The sequence below is a fragment of the Rhinolophus ferrumequinum genome, chromosome 24 (genome assembly GCF_004115265.2).
Source record: "Rhinolophus ferrumequinum isolate MPI-CBG mRhiFer1 chromosome 24, mRhiFer1_v1.p, whole genome shotgun sequence".
NCBI classification, from domain to species: Eukaryota; Metazoa; Chordata; class Mammalia; order Chiroptera; family Rhinolophidae; genus Rhinolophus; species Rhinolophus ferrumequinum.
Window position 1 is genome coordinate 19,692,920 of NC_046307.1, and position 14,421 is coordinate 19,707,340.

Consider the following 14,421-nt stretch of genomic DNA (forward strand, 5'->3'; position numbering starts at 1 on the left):
TGATACGTGCTGGAGGGATTACAAGAGTGAGCGAGAGAGACAGGGTCCCTTGGGCTCTTTGGTACTTCCTTCAACAAAGAGTCCACCTCCTTACTTATGACCGAAGCTTTTTCGTCTTTTTCTTAAAGAAAGAAAAGTTGCTCATTTCCTCTGTGGTAAGCAGAATAAGCACGCCCCCCCCCCCCCCACTGCCAAAGATGTCCACACTAATCCCCAGAAACTGTGACTATGTTACATGGCAAGGGGGAATGAAGGTTGCAAATGACCTGACCTTAAAATGGGGCGACTATGCTGGATTATCTGAATGTGCCCAACGTCGCGACAGGGTCCTTATGTGTAAAAGGAGGCAGGAGAATCAGTGTCAGAGTGACGCAATGTGAGAAAGACTCGGTGGCAATCACTGGCTTTAAAGATGGAGGAAAGGGGCCAGGAGCCAAGGGGTGCGGCTGCCTCTAGAATCTGGAAAAGGCAAGAAAACAGATTCTCCCACAGAGCCTCGAGAAAGGAACACAGCCCTGAAGACATCTTAATTTTGGCCCAGTGAGACACACTTTAGACTTCCAATATCCGCAACTGTAAGACAATTTTGTATTGTAAATTCACTAAATCTATGGTATGTGTTAGAGCAGCGATAGGAAATCAATACCCTACTTTTCCCATATTGCCAACCAAGGGAGGGGCCGGAATGTCCCCACCCTCCACCCCGGACTCTGGGAAGCGGCTCTTATTTCTCAGGGCTCCAGTGGCAGCTCTCTCTCCCTGCAGGTCCCTTTCAGCAGCTGCTCCTCCACAGCTGGCCCGGAAAACAGGCCAGAACGGACCGCTTCTGGGCACGAGCTGTGACAGGTTTACTGCTTCCAAGGGAGCTGGTGGACCACCACAGCTCAGCCACCCTCTCCTCCCAGCACTCCTGCTGCCACTGCTGTTCCCGCAGGCGGACACAGTCCAGAGTAAGCAGAACACAGCAGCAGCAAAGAGAGAGCAAGCCAAATGGCTCAGCGACCATGAGGATTTAGCAGGAGAACATGAGGCTGTATGTCATCCTGCTGTGTGCTGCGTAACTCTTCCCACAGCAATGCGACATTCCTGCTCAGACACCGTCAGGGACGCGCCATCGCCAGTCCCTAGCAGTCCCACCCCCTCGGCTGGGCATTCAGGGCCCTTGGTAACAGACCCCAGGTCAGCACTGCAGTGTTCCTGCCCCCTTCTCTCCTGCTCAGACACCACTGTGGCCTGACTGGCCTGCTCGTCATTTGCACCCGGGTCAGAGAACTGCTTGCAGGGGCTAGGCAGGCAGTGAAAGGGATGAAGCATGCATGGGTGCACAGCAGGGGGTGGTAGGGACTGTGGCAAACTAGAGTGGGGGCTGTTTCTACTCAGCTCCCGCTGACGGCTGCCCTGTAGAAATGTGGGTCCAGCCCAGCCAGACCGATTCCTTTGTAAAGTAAATTTTTCTGAGGAACCCTGATGATTCAATGTTAGCAAATGATTAACACTGCTTTTAGTGTGTGCTCGAATGTAAGTTATCTGGGAGCCATGTGGGCTGCAGTTTGTCACCTCTGGTTTTCGCACTGCAGTGACAATGACCGATGTCTATGTAGTAGTTAGCACATGCTGGCACTTGATCCAGGCTCATTCTCGTTCTGTCTTAGTTCGGGCTGCTGTGACAGAATGCCATAGGCTGGGTGGCTTATAAACAACAGAAGTTTCTCACAGTTCCAGAGGATGGAAGAATGAGAGCAGGGGGCCAGCATGGTCGTGGTCAGGTTCTGGCGAGAACCCTCGTTTGGGCTGCAGAGGGCCATTTTCTTGTATCCACATGGTGGAGACGATGAGAGAGCTCACTGGGGTCTGTTTTATAGGGTCACTAACCCCATTCATGAGCACTCGACCCTCTGACCTAAGCACCCCCAAAGGCCTCACCTCCGAATATCATCACATTGCGGGGTTAGGCTTTCAAAATATGAATTTGGGGAGATACGAATATGCAGCTCTCTTCCCAGAAGCCTTCTTTGACCACCTCAGCCCCCTGCACCCTTTTCCTCCTGTGACTGGGTAATTTGGCCACCTGCTCTATTTCTCTCTGTTATTTAACAAATATATATATATATATTCAGAATCGATGAGGAGCTGAGTGATCCTAGTGCAGGCAGTGGGTCCCACAGAAAAGCAGCACTCTGCCAGGCACTGCACAGGGTCAGCGCGATCTCCACTCCGCAGCTGAGGAAACCGAGGCTTGGAGAGAAGCACCATGTGCTCCCTGAGCGAGGACAGTATCTGAAGGACCGTTTAGCTTTCGGGTTAGACCGTTCTCATGAAGGAGCTTCTGCCGGCATCTGTGATCTATAGAGAGGGGCAGTGAGAACCTGTGTTTGGCTGAGGGCTTCCCTGTCAATCTAAAGGCTGAATTTGGGCTGACATCCACAGACAAGTTTATTAATTGGGGGCCGGTTTGTCCTTCCTTTGTGAGGACTAATCATGTAGGAGCCAAGTGAGGCTGGTGCCTTTTTGAGAACTGTCATTCTGGAAAGATATTGATTGCAGGAGGTCTGTGAGCACGTTCTCTCCAGCAGGCAACAGTAAAGGGAGACGGCTCCAGTCCAGACAAGATGATGAGTTGGCAGTGGGTGTCTCAACAGGAGCCTAATGAAGAAATCTGGTAGCAGCAAGGTCCAGCTTTACAAGCATTCATATTTGGTCATTCACTACTCCATCATATTCCTCTCTCTGTAAGGGGGGTGAACGGCAAAAGGTGTGCCTGGGGCTTTATGATTCCTTTTATGAAATTACATGTTCCTATAGCCAGTAGGCTCCAGGAACATAAGGCCAGTGTCCCCAGGTCCCCGGGCCCACTCCATACATCACAGGTTCGAGACTTGTCTCCCTGCTCGCTCACTCCCTCTGTCTCAGTCTGTTCCCACTAGGAAGCTTTGTGCAGCTGCTCCGAGAAGCGCTCAGACTCCCTGGGGAGCCTCTGCCCAGGTGGAAGAGACCATGAGTGTGTGGCCGTTATCAGGGATGATTGCTGGGAAGCTGGTTGTCATGGCACCGCAGAGGCCAGGCTGCACACTCCCAAGATGTCCCAGTTTTCTAGGCTGTATAATAATCACAGCAGTGAGAGGCATAAACACGAAAAGGGAGAGAGGAGCCGCACCCTGCTGACAGGAATCTCCTCGCAGAGCAAGGTAAGGGGTTCACGGCTGAGTAGGAGGGTCCATACTGACATGGGCTGAGCACTGCTTGGAGAGGGACCCTGGCGTGAACTGGTCACTGCTTCGCTGTGTTCTCATGGCTCTGGTGCTGTGCTTCTGTGTTCCCAGCACTGGCTTTCTACAGGAAAACATCGCTCCTCACCCACGGACAGTCAGCTCTGTGCCTTGAGTGTTCCTGGAAGTTGCATACATGGGGTAGTAATAGCTACCGTGTTGGTGTAGATGGGGGTGAGTGATAGCCTCCCACCTGCCAGGCACTGTGCTAGACTCTTTATGTATGGGATATTCTATTCCTTTCCACTCTCACAACGCGCTTGCTCAACAGATGAAGAAATGAGCCTTTAAGAGTTATGTGCCCTGCCACAGGCCAGGAAGAGCAGAGCCAGGGTGCAGACCCAGCTCCAGCTCTACGGCCACTACTGTCCCCATTCTGTATCATTTCTTCTCAGGTCCCTTGATGAGAAAGGTGACCCCTTCCACTTGGTGCTGACAGACAGAGGAAGCCCTGCACCTCTGAGGATATGGTCCCAGTAAAACGGAGGGAACTGGCCCAAGGATTAAGCCTCTGATTTGGGCTTTGTCAGCTGTGTGCTCTCACCAATCACAGAGAATTAACCAGGGCAGAGATGTCTCCTCATGGACCTAACACCACGCACCAGGGCCAATGCGGAGGAAAGTCACCAAATTACTGACACCTGATTACCTGCTAGGCCCTCGTACTGGCCTGAGACACACCATCACCATATGGCCCTGCTTCCCCACCATGTGCCTCTGGGACCTGGAAGCCTCTGTGCTCAGATGGCAGAGAGAGGACACATTTTGCAGTCACTGGAGAAAATAAAGGCTTTGTCTCTCAGCAAGCACTTTTCCTTAATGACTTGGTCATGAGGAAGGAGGGACAGTCTGTTCTCCTGTTCTTTCGAATTTGACTAGAGAGTAAGAGATGTCTCCATCTCCACTGCTGCTCATGAAGTGCACTTTAGATGTGGCCTCGGTAGCTGCTCGGGGAGCATGGGGGCCACAGTGTGTTGACTTCCGGAAAGCCAGGCTCCACCAGTGTACTGCCTGCTGCTCTTCTCTGCTCTCCTCAGGACCAACCCAGCTGCCTCCCGCTCAGGCCTGGAGAGGTGCCCTCAGGATGGGATGTGCTTCTGGGCATCGTATCTACAACTTCAACCACGGGCTTTCGCCCTGCGTTTGAATCCAGGCTCTACCTTTGTATCTCTGACTTTGTATAAATTACTTGTTTTTTTGACCTTCCATTTCCTCATCTATAAGCCTGAGCTTATGGATTGTGGTAAGAATAAAATACTCATAAATACTGTGTGCTTACTTAGGCCACGCATCATCTCATTGAATCCTCACCACAATGCAATAATGCAGGCTCCATTATTGTCCCCATTTTACAGAGGGGGACACGGAAGCTTAGAGAGGTTGGGTGCAAGAAGTTAAGGCCAAGTTCCCCACACTGGGTTTGTCTGACCCCAGAACCGAGACTACTGACCGCTACTGATTGTATACGTCCTCTCTCCCTCATTAAAGCCAAGTTTCCAACCACAAGACTCTCACAAATACAGTGTTTCCCTGAACATAAGACTGGGTCTTATATTAAGTTTTGCTCCAAAAGATGCATTAGGGCTTATGTTTAGGAGATGTCCTCCTGAAAAATCATGCTTGGGCTTATTTTCTGGTTAGGTCTTATTTTTGGGGAAACATGGTACCTATGACTGGCCTTTATGATTTACCTCTTGGATCTCAAAGGAGTTGGGAACTTCATACCTGAAAGACACGAGGCGGCTTTCCAAAGTTGCTGACAATTGTTCAGTAAGATTTGACATTGTCTAAAAGGTAACATCCTTTCCTTCTTCCCAGACTCTGCTCCATTGTTTCCTGTCCCTGGTCACCTCTTTCCTTCTCACCACCCGCTTATATCCTTTCTGAGTTAGAAACCATCACTTCCTTCTCTGAACTTCCAGAGCTCTCAAGTTCTGGTCAGGACACAAAAGTCATGGTACAGAACACCGTAAAATACTATGATATGATCCTTAACATAGGTTATTATATATAACTCAGTATTAAATAATGTATTATTTTGTATTAGAGTCTGTTACATAGACCACTAATGTTTCAGGGAAACTTCTAGGAGAAAAGTTTAAAATTGAGAGAATTCTGAGTTTTAGCTTGTATGATTTTCCTGGGAATTTGGAAAAGCTAACATCCTAATGCTTTCGTTCACTTACACACTTTAGGACTAGCGTACTGTAAAATTTGTATCACATTTTATCTGATGTTAGAGTTTTTATAAACATGTCTCATGTCATTCATTCACTCATTCATTCAGTATGATTTAGCACCCTTGAGATGTCAGGCACTGCCCCAGGAACGCTTCTACTTAATAACCTCCCTAGGGGTGAGCAACCACATGTTGTATTAGTACAGATTTGTAGTTCTGTGGCCCTACAATGACATAAATACAGGAGATTCTCAGTAAACAGGGACTGAAAAGTGCTACCCATCAGAACTTTGTGGAACGCCTAGGATACACTGAAGATGACATTTGGCATCACAGGTCACCCTAACAGCCTATACGATTGTATAAAGCATTAATTATGAACACAAAATGGACTCTAATACTTCTGATAGCTATGCCAATCACAAAGTGACAGTTATGCCAGAGCATCATGTGAAAGGTGTACCCAGTGAATGCCCAAACCAGATAATTCCGGATGCAGGGGGGAGTGTGGCCATCTGGATGGCTTTATCAGACTGCAGATAAAAGGTGCACTACACCCAGTCTTGAGCATAAAATCAGAGCTCTCTGATGGCTCATCGTTCAGGCCTCAACTGATGAGCTGACAGCTGCACCTGCACTCGTCCCAGACGGAGCACTTGAAGCCTCGTCTCCTGCAGTCTCACCGGCCTGGCCTGACGCCCAACCCTATGCACCCCAGTGCTGTAGGGACTCTTGCTGAACACCAGACTCTCTCTCTCATTCTTCTTTCCTAAGACTCTTCCCTATCCCTACTGCTTGCAAACCTGTGTGACCCTCTAGCGTGAAACCTTTCTACCTCGATAATTGGAGACTATCCTCTGGCCAGAGCCTTGGTGAACGCCCATGGTAAACCGGGTCAGTAGGACTAGATGCATGGCTTTATTCTAATAAAGTCTGACATTGTGGAAAGACACAAACCGTGTGTGAGACTGCTACTTGGATAGCTACGTCCTACTCCCAACAATGATATTCAACAAACATATTTAGTCAGCATTTTCTCTCTTTGATATTGGGAATCTAAATTTCACATTGAATTTAAAATAAACTTTATATCAGAAACATTGCATCATTTCATATCCTCTTGTCCCACCATAATAAGTACACAGAGGCAGTAATGGCATCTTACAAATCTGTCTGTCCATTGCGTTTAGCACACCACCTTGTTCACATGTATCGACCGATTTCTTGCTTTCTTTGATCTTACCATTTTCCTCAGCTTGATGATACCATTTTCTTATAAGGAACTCTTCAATGACAATTTCACTCCACTATAGGGATTTTTAAGTGACACCAAAATTTCAGGATGAACTAGTCAGCCTCAGGATTAAGGATGCCTGTCCTATTTCAATCCTTATGTTCAGGTTAAAGATATAAGAAAAGATAAAAGCAAGCATCATTATAAGCTTCACAGGGGGTGTGCATTCTCCTGCCCTCTGCTGCGTCTGGGCTGTGCTTGATGACGATGAGAGGCTAGCAGGTGCTTTGAGTAATTCAGCAGATAAAGGGACCTGCACTGATTGGGCTGGAAGCCGCTGGAGTGGACAGCAGATCTCACAACTCAGTTATTGGTGCCACCTACTGAGCTGTCAAAGTGGAATTATATGAACCGCACAGGAGGCTCGAATTAGCCAATATACTTAAACATGTGTCAATTACACGCGAGGGAGTCCTCGTCCCCTTCTCTATCCTCCAGTGCCACACTGAAGGCGGTTATAGTCATTATATGAAGGGAAAAAATAAACCTGTGATAAACTCACGGTCTTTGTCAGTGTATTAGACTTATCTTTTCTGGGCCTTGATTTCCTCAAGCTGCAGAAAGGAAGAAATATTCTGCACACACAGGGTTTGTGAAGATCAATTAGGAGAATGGATGAGAAGAGGCTCTGTAAATGGTCCCGTGCTGAACAGCAAAGGTATTAACTAAATCATTTTATGCTTTAAAAAAAAGAAAAGTCTTCAAGTCCACCGAATTTGTGAGTTTCCTCCCCAGACTGTCCCTGCCCTAGTCTTTGCCAGCTCATTCAATGCCGTTCACCTAGGCCTGTGCTCGGGCCAAAAAGCTGGGAGTCTTCCTGGAGTCTTCCTTCCACATCATGTTTTTAAACAAGTCCCGTCAACTTTATACTTAAAACGTAGCCCAAATTGGTCCAATCTTAGTCTAAGCCACTATCATCTCTTGCCTGGACCATTTTGATGGCTTTCCAACTCCTCTCCAGCATTCTCTCTTTCTTCTGATGTTTCACTCTTTACATAGCCATGGAGTGATATATCTACAAGTATAATTGTTACTCCTTTACATAAAACCGTCCTAGATTTTCCCTTCCTAAGTTCAATAAAAGCCAAAATCCTTACCTTTGCCCATAGGACTACCATGCTGCCTAACTCCCAAGTCCTTTGTGGAGAATACAATGGAAATGAGGCCCTGGGGTCATGCAAGGTGACGACCGAGAGGGTGAAGTCCTCAGGTGATCTGGGCTACCAGCCCCCTCTTCCCACTTCCCCTGGCAGCTCCTTCTCATGACACCATCGCAGCCAAGTTGGAACTTCCTTGTGTCCCTCGACCTGCCAAGGGCAGTCCAGATTCAGAGCCTCTGCATTTGCTGCTGCTCCTTCTCTGGAAACACTCTTCACCAAATCTCACATTACCTTATTCACCATGTGTTTGTAGTCTGTCTCCAGCTACTTGGATAGAGAGCCATGAGGGCAGGAGGTGCCATTTTCCTAGTGCCTGCAACAGCGCCTGGCACGGTTGCAACAATAAACGTTTGTTACATAAACGAATAGTGGGTTGACTACCATGATTTCACAGACTCCTCTTCCCTTTACTTTGCCTACCAAGGCCAGTGCATTCCCAAAGGTAGACATGAGCGAATGGACTAGCGAATGGGAATCAATCACTCTTCAATGCGAGCCTTTTCATTGCGCAAAGAGAATGAACTGGGTGCAAATTTATCAGATTGCATGAGTATAGCTGCTCTACACGCATTTATTTATCAGCCTCGCTATGCTACGTGCAGAAGGGAAAACTAAAGAGCTTCAGCCGTAATGGAAGAAGAACTGGTTAGTGGGAGAGACAGAAATGGAAACAGATCATTTCAACCTACACTATCAGGTGCTCTGACAGAGGGCTGAGTCCTTCTGGTGACACATGAAGAGTATGGTGGGCAGAATGACGGCCTCCTCAAGGGTGGTGGAGTCCTAATTCTCAGAACCCATGAGTATATTACCTTTCATGGCAAAAGGGAATTAAGATTGTAGATGGAATGAAGGTTGCTGCTCAGCTGACCTTGGAATAAGGAGACTAGTCTGGATTACCCGGGTGGGCCCAATGTGATCACAAAGGTCCTTAGAAATGGAAGAGGGAGGCAGAAGAGGAAGAGTCAGAGTGACACAACGTGAGGACTTGTCCCACTGGCTTCCAGATGGAGACAGGGGCCCTAAGCCAAGGAATGTGGGCAGCCTCTAGAAGCTGGAGAGGCAAAGGAACAGATTCTCCCCTAGAGCCTCCGGAAGGAGCACAGCTCTGCCAACACTGTGATTGTAGCAAGTGAGACCCAGGTCAGACTTCTGACCCGTAGAACTGAAGGATGATAAATTTAGGTTGTTTTTAGTCACTAAATTTGTGGTAATTTGTTACAGCAGCCATAGGAAAATAATGAAAAAAGCAAGTGGTGCACGTTCTGATGTTGCCTCTGGTAGGAAGGGGTGGGCTTTCATAAGACCTATTCTGCCCTGGCCAGAGCCTAGAGAAGGCCAATGCCCTTCCCTGGGGGAACTCCTCCCAGGTATTTCCTGGACTGGGGTTCTCTGGAACCTCAAATTCAAGATGTTCACCCAGTGCCTGTGACTGCTTGGCCAGTGATGGCTTGTCATGGATAATGACGGAAGGCAAGTTGGCCTTGAAACATCCCAAGCCCAGAGCAGCCAGAGCCCCCTACAACCTCGTGGCCAACCTTTCATGTTCTGTGTGTCTCAGGGGGGCTGCAGCCATGTGTCTGAGCTGGTTTCAGCCTCCACGGCCGTCTCATCCAAGACCCTTAGTGTGGGAAAGGGCGGGACCTGGGAAGGTGTCCACTGCTAATGAATGATACTTACCTCCAAAATTAATAAGTTTTCCAGTTCTTAGGAAAATGCTCTCAACTGGAGTTTCCAGGATCAGTAATTGACAGAACTGGTTAAATTAATCAAAAATGGAAATGAGGATGGAAGAAGGGCGATGGGATTCTGTCTTGACTTCGCGGCTTGGGCTTTGCCTGCTCTGCTGTTAATTGCTGCTAAGCTTGAATGGGGTAGACACTGGATTGGAGGGGTGGGCATTCAGTGAATTCTGCTCCTTATAGCAAGTCTCTTTGGCTTTTCTCTGGAGGGTGTGTGTGTAGCGGGGTGGGTATCTGTGTGTGTTTGTAATCCTGTCATCAGCCAAAAGCATTTGCATAAAGGGCCTTGTCTTTTTAACCTAACCGAGCTCCCCTGAAATAAACACTATTAATTAGGCCCCCAATCAAGACTGAACCCCTGTTGGAAGCTGTGCCAAATCTCGGAGGTTTTAAGAGTCACTGCAGCTGCCATCTCAGCTGATGTCTTTGGACCAACTCCATCAGTGATCTGGGTGAATGAGCCACAGGTTTATTAAGGGCTCTAGTGGTTTGTAGATGAGGGTGAAGAATGAGACAGTGGCTTTCATGTCTGTCCAAGGACAGTTGGTTCTGGGGCATCCACCTGATGGGGATTATATAAAATGGAGCCCCATGAAATTGTCCTGTGGGATGTCAGAAAAAGATCATGTTCTCTCTTCTGTTGCTAAAGACCCACAGAAGAATGAGAAGAATGAATTCTTCTCTTGGAAGCAGACAGACCTGGGTTCAAATCTTGGCTCCTGCCCTGTGATCTGGGGCCAAATTTCTTTACCTCTTTGTGCCTCATCTGTAAATTAGTTACTGACACTAATCTTCGTGGGTTGTTGTAAGACTAAAATGAGACACAGAAGGGCTCAAAAATAATATCCACGCCCCTCCAGTATACACACCGTTGGAGGAAAACGGAACTTCTGATTTGGATTGTTAGGTTGGGCATCAAAACTTGACCCCATTCTCATCCGAACGCAGGCTGTTTTTCCAATGACCACACTATTTTCTAAAACATCTCAGACTTTAAGACCTAAAGGGCTTATACCTTTCCTCCACTGCACAAAAAAGTCAGATTACCTACACACCAGGCCTACGACGGGCAGACAGATTTAAGTGCACTGCAGGGTGGTGCCGACTAGCCCTGGCCAGACTAGTCAGAGCTGTTTTCATTTCTACTCCAGACCATGGCAAGAGCTTCCTAATGGGTCTTTCTGCTTCCAGGCTTGCCACCTCCTTTTTTCTTTTCTTTTTCCTCTTCTTTGTTTTTTGAGAACTCTTTGAAGACCATAAACAGAGTATTCACATCCCTGCTAAGAACCACCTACTGGCTTCCATCTCACTTAGCATGAAATCCAGGCGCTCTGCCCTGGTCTACGTGGCCCTACATATCGGGGCCCAGCCTACCTTCTCAGCCTCACCCTCTACACTGTTTCCCAGCCCACTGGTCTCCACCTGCTGGTCTTTTTCCTATTCTTTGAACACACAAGGTTGTTCCTGGGCTAGGGCCTTCATATGAGATGTTTTCTCCCTGTTTGGCTCCTTTTGACCACTCAGGTCTCAATTCAAAACTTTCTCTCACCTCCGTATGGAAATAGCTGCACCCCACTACCCTGAACCCTGGTTAATCTTCTTCCTGCTTTCATCTCTGTCTGAAATTATCTCGCTCATTTGTACATTTGTGTATGCTTTCTGTCCTCCTTCCCCGCTAGAACGTAAGCTCCCTGATATCAGGTGAGAATATGTGTTTAATAAATCTTAGTTAAACAAGTGATTTTTGGTGTCCTGGTTAAGAGATGCAGGCCTGGATCAAACCCCAGCTCTGTCACTTTTTCTTTGGTGGCCATAAGATTATCATATTCCCCTGTTAGCTAGTTTCCTCATCTGTAAAAAGTGACTAATAACAGTATGTACCTCATAGGGTTGTCAGGATTGAATTAGCTCACACTTTGGCTTCCTTTCTGGATAGAGTGACATGTCACAGACATTAGCTGTGACTGTGGCTGTTGACAGTACATCTACAATCAATGCTGCTTCTCCCGTTCCTGCTTTTAAAAGACACGAGTGGAAGGGAAGCAAGATAGCATCACCCTCCCAACCGTAACTAACGTGGAACACATACTATGGGCGAGACCCTGTTCTAAGGCTTCACAGTGTGACTGCCTTTCATCCTCACAAGCACCCTAGAAGGTAAGATCATATTTTATAGGTGAGTAAATTGAGGCACAGAAAGGTTAAGTAACCGATTCAACATCACCCAGTTAGGCCATGGACATGGACTGAGAGTGGACACTACCTACTTGATTTCCCTCTGCGAGCTTGGTCCTGTCTGACTTCACTCACCGGCGTGTTAGTTTGACAGAGGGAAGAAATGAAGCAAAAATGTTCTGGGCCGTGCTTACAAGGAATGCTATACATTGAATGTCTGTGTAACACCGCCTTCCCAATTCATATGTTGAAACTTAACCCCCAATATGATGGTATGGAGGTGGGGTCTTTGGGAGGACATTAAGTCACTTGGGTGGAGCCCTCATGGATGGGATTAGTGCCCATAGAAAAGAGACCCCAACGAGCTCCCTCGCCTCTTCTGCCAAGTGAGGGCACAGCAAGGAGATAGCTGTCTAGGAACCAGGAAGTGGGGCTTCACTAGACAGAATGTGCCGGCGCCTTGATCTCGGCTTTCCCAGCCTCCAGAACTGGGAGAAATAAATGTCTGTGGTTTAAGCTGCTCAGTCTGTGGTATTTGATTATAGCAGCCTGAATGGACTAAGACGGAGAATGTCAGGTTGGGCTCCACACTGCCTTGCCCATCCAAGGACTGAAGATAGGTATTGTCGAGGATGTGTGCGTGTGCAGGGAATGACATACGTCCACCCTGGAGCGAAGGCACCCGGCGGGGCTCCCCACCAGCTCTCTCCCAATTATAGAAGTAAAACTACAACCTGGGAGGGAATCTGGAAAGTAGGAAAGCTCCCCCATTTCATGCCCTGACACCATCCCGTTAGCACAGACCTGCCAGTCTGTCTACCCACCCTCACCTTCACATTGCTGCATTCACGGTGGGTTTGTGCCTCTGCGGCCTGCTTTAATATTTATTAGAAGCACTTACTTCCCCACTTGCTCTGTGTTTAATGCTGTCCATAAGCCGTTGGCGAGTTAAATCTCTAGGGCCCTTCCCGGCACCCCTCTCCCTGTTCCCGTTCTCCTGAGCATCTCACCTGTTGCTTTTATGCAGTTAAAACAAACTCTACTTATTCGGGATGCTCTCCCCTCAAGAGTGGCTTTTGAGTAGCAAACAGGCTCCTCAGCACCTTATCACCTCTAACGCCAATTAACATCCTCACGGTTCAGAGGAAAATGACATTTTCACACCATAGGAAAGTATCCGAGCATCATCACCACAAAACACACAGACAGGCATGGGGGGTGGCAGAGACTCAGTGGACAGATTTTTATCGCCTCAGTCTTTTGGTTCCCCACTGCCCTCGGTGACAGCCAACAGAACTGTACTCTCGATGGGTCGGGGCTGTGCTGGGAGCCCTGCGCTCAGGATCACTTTTCACCCCTGCCACCCAGAGGAAAGGATCAGCATGGCACCTTGCCCAGGCTGCCTGCACAGGACAGCTTGGGATCCACACCCGGAACTGTCACCCTCAGGGCCTGTGCTCTCGATTATTTTTATGTCTTCTGTTAGGGGCTAAACTGTGTTCTCCCAAATTCACACGATGAAGTCCTAACCCCCAATATCTCAGAATGTCACCATATTGGGAGATGGGGTAGTTACATGGAAATGGGTGGGCCCTACTCCAGTCTGACTGGTGCCCTTACAAGAAGGGGAGTTTTGTGTGCAGAGGAAGATGATGTGAAGACACAGGGAGAAGACGGGCATCAGCAAGACAGGGGAGACGCCTGAAACAGTCTTGTCTTCGCCGCCCTCAGAAGAAACCAACCCTGCTGCTGCCTTGTTCTTAGACTTCTAGCCTCCAGAACTGTGAGACTGTAAGGTTTTGCTGCTTACGCCTCCCAGTCTGTGAGAGTTTGTTATCGCTACTCTAGTAAACGAATACACTGTCTTTTATCTGTCATTTCCCCTCCGCCTGCCTTTTTACCAGCAATGATCAATGAAATCCCTACTCCGTGCTGGGTACTACGCTAAGTGTTGGTCATTCAGTGGCTGGTAAGAGAAATAAGGTCCCTGCCGTCATGGAGATTACATTCTAGTCAGGGAGACAGAGGAAGAAAAGCAAACATCTAGAGGTGAGTGCTATAAAATAGGGTGATAAAAACAGGGTGCAGAAGGCGCAAACAGAAAAGTCCTCCCTGAGGAGGTGACATTTTCCGAGAGACCTAAAAAATAAGAACAGTCCAGAGAAGTGGGGGCATGGTGGGAGAGCATTCAAGGCAGAGGAAAAGCCTGTGCAAAGGCCCGGGATCGGGAAAGGGCTGGGTGTGTTGGAGGTGAAGGAAAGAGGCCCGTGTGGCCAGACCGTGCGGAGCTGAGGTTGAGAGGGGTAGGTACCAGGTTCATGCAGGGCACCGGAAGGGAGTTCAGATGTAATTTCTCTTTCATTTCCTAGTTGCCATTCATCACATCTGGCCAGTGTCTTCACTCAACTCTCACTACTCATACACTGAAAGGGAAAGGCATGATCCAGACCAGCCAGTAGTGGCTGCTGTTAGCACCCTATTGTTTCAGGCATAAGAATCTCAGGTCGAAAACCCAACCCCGACACCACTGCCAGAAGCAATGGAAAAATAAAAAAAAAGAGAGAGATGAGGGACAGCATCATCCCTTCCACCCCCTACTGAGTAT

The 14,421-nt window shown here is 48.1% G+C and overlaps 1 protein-coding gene across 6 annotated transcripts in view; it reads right to left on the reverse strand.

Annotated features, from left to right (window-relative positions):
• PPP2R2B (protein phosphatase 2 regulatory subunit Bbeta) overlaps positions 1-14,421 on the reverse strand; it is a 406,024-nt gene that overhangs the window by 22,356 nt on the left and 369,247 nt on the right. The gene's annotated exons all lie outside the window — the stretch shown is intronic.